The 2,202-nt window shown below is 41.6% G+C and overlaps 1 protein-coding gene and 1 pseudogene across 1 annotated transcript in view; both read right to left on the bottom strand.

Moving 5' to 3' along the window:
- Nucleotides 1-2,202, bottom strand: part of LOC101560671 (kelch-like protein 1) — a 494,908-nt gene that overhangs the window by 131,741 nt on the left and 360,965 nt on the right. The gene's annotated exons all lie outside the window — the stretch shown is intronic.
- Nucleotides 1,261-2,202, bottom strand: part of LOC105741482 — a 16,225-nt pseudogene continuing 15,283 nt past the window's right edge.

The following is a 2,202-nucleotide window of genomic DNA, read 5'->3' as shown; positions in this document are numbered from 1 at the left end:
TTTTAATAAAGATTACTTTATCTTTTAATCCTTCATTATGTGGCTATTTTTTGGGAATTACATAGAGCCTCCATAGAGTTAAACTAAATTAACTCTATAAAAGAAGCTCACCAAGTATAAAAAGTAAAATATTTGAAAATAAGTATAAGTCACTGTCCTGTCACTAAAGGTGGTACTAATTCAATCCCTCCTTTTGAAACAAATTTCAGTGGGCCACAAAAATGCTATGATTAGCATATCTTTTTGAGGATGCATGCTCAGTCATGAAAAAGGAAAAACAAATTTATCCAAAGATTTGTAGTATTGGTAGAAACCTCATATCTTTTCGCAACTCTGCAAAAATTTGTATTTTTGTCATACAATTAGGAATACTACAACCTAATAGTCTTAAATACTCATCTTTTTTGTTCGCTTTCATTCACTGACAGTTATGTTTTAAACATAAAACAGATAATTGTAATCTATAATTCAGAGGTATTTCTTGGGATGTCATGGCTAAATGTTTCCCAAAAGACCTCATGCTCTTATTTGCAGGCTTTGGGAAGAGGGCTGGAACATAGGAACAGTATAGCTGACTTGCCATGGGGGGGGGCTGCAGTAAGGAGCCAGGCGGGTGGAGGAGCAACCCACATGGACATAGCTCCCTCCAGGTTGTCCCCCCCCGGGGTGTGTTTTCTGGCAGCCATGGCATAATGGCTTTTCATTCACTTTTCTCTTTCTCTGCCCTGCATTTTCTGCCTTAGAGTTAGTCAACCACAGACTAACACAAAAGTCAAAATAATACTCTCGTCTTTTAAGTTGAAAGTGTCAGATATTGTGTCTCACCAATGAGAAAAGTGACTAAGACAAAACATACAGCATTTTAATAAAAATATAAGGAAAATTAACTTGATTTCTTCATGGCTAATAATTTTCACCATGAAAGCATGCAAGTTGAAAGCATATTTAGTATAAGATTTTTATGTAATGATTTTATTATGAAGGTAAACTACAAATTGTACTCACAGTAATGGTTAGTATATGTGTTCATTTATTATAAAGTTATTTTAAACATTACCTCTTCATTACAAAGAGATAAATACCTATCAATCATAGATACATTACATCTAAATTTCACTTACTTTTAAAAAATATTCTTGATGTAATTAGCAACCCAAAATTGCTCTTAAAGTTATAAATTAAAATATCAGTGACAGAACTGTTTTGTGTTAAAACATGTAGCATAAGAAGTTACACATAACAACTCAAATTTCTTTGAATCCTATATTTTCTACGATTTTTATTTTTTTGATGGTACCAGGGATTGAACTCAAGACATCGCACTTGCCAGGCAGGCGCTTACTCCACTGAGCTATATCCCAGGCCCCATTTTTTTATGTTTTGTACACACACACACACATAAACACATACAAACCTTTTGTAAAACTCTGTATTGCATCAAGTCAGTCATTTAATTTTCATGCCCCTTAAAAATTATGTACTTTTGCCAGTCCTAGCCCAGATCCTGTGAGTGTGTGGGAGAGGTTTTGGCAAACCTGTGCTGGAGAGACCAACTACTGATCCCAGCCCAGGCGAGCGTGGGTGAGACCTTCTTCCACACTCTTGGGAAGCCACTCACCACTCTGCTGCACCTCCCCCACCCTGCCTGCCCAGTAGGAGTTTCTGCTGCATTCCGGGAACCCCCAGACCCAGTCCTAGCCCAGGTACGGTGAGTGTGTGGGACAGCTTCCAGTTACCCTGCACCAGCGGGACCGACTACTGGTCCCAGCCCAGGTGCAGCGTGGGTGAGACCCTATCCCACCCCCTTGGGAGGCCCTACAACCACTCCAAAGCACCTCCCCCACCCCCACCCGCCCAGTAGAAATTTCTGCCACATCCTGTAACCCCCAGACCCAGTCCTAGCCCAGACCATGTGAGTGTGTGGAAGAGCTGCATCTCCCCTCTACTCCAACTTGCCCCCTCCAGTCTCAGCTCAGGCCTGGCATACAGGGCTGGGGTGTAATCCTGCAGCTGCAATCACTGCAGAGAGTGTAGAGGATAGAACCACCCAGCTAGTCCAGGAGCACAAAATCTGGCCAGAGGGGCACAACAGGATCACCCTCAAGGACAGCAGCAGGAAGGAGCTGAGCACAGCAGCCAGACCCAAGCCAGGCACAGCTGGATAAATCCAAACTTTGTAGATCTGCACCTGAACTTCAGTAA

The sequence above is a fragment of the Octodon degus genome, unplaced genomic scaffold (assembly GCF_000260255.1).
Source record: "Octodon degus isolate 3935 unplaced genomic scaffold, OctDeg1.0 scaffold00013, whole genome shotgun sequence".
Lineage (NCBI taxonomy): Eukaryota > Metazoa > Chordata > Mammalia > Rodentia > Octodontidae > Octodon > Octodon degus.
This window is presented reverse-complemented; position numbering and strand designations above follow the sequence as displayed.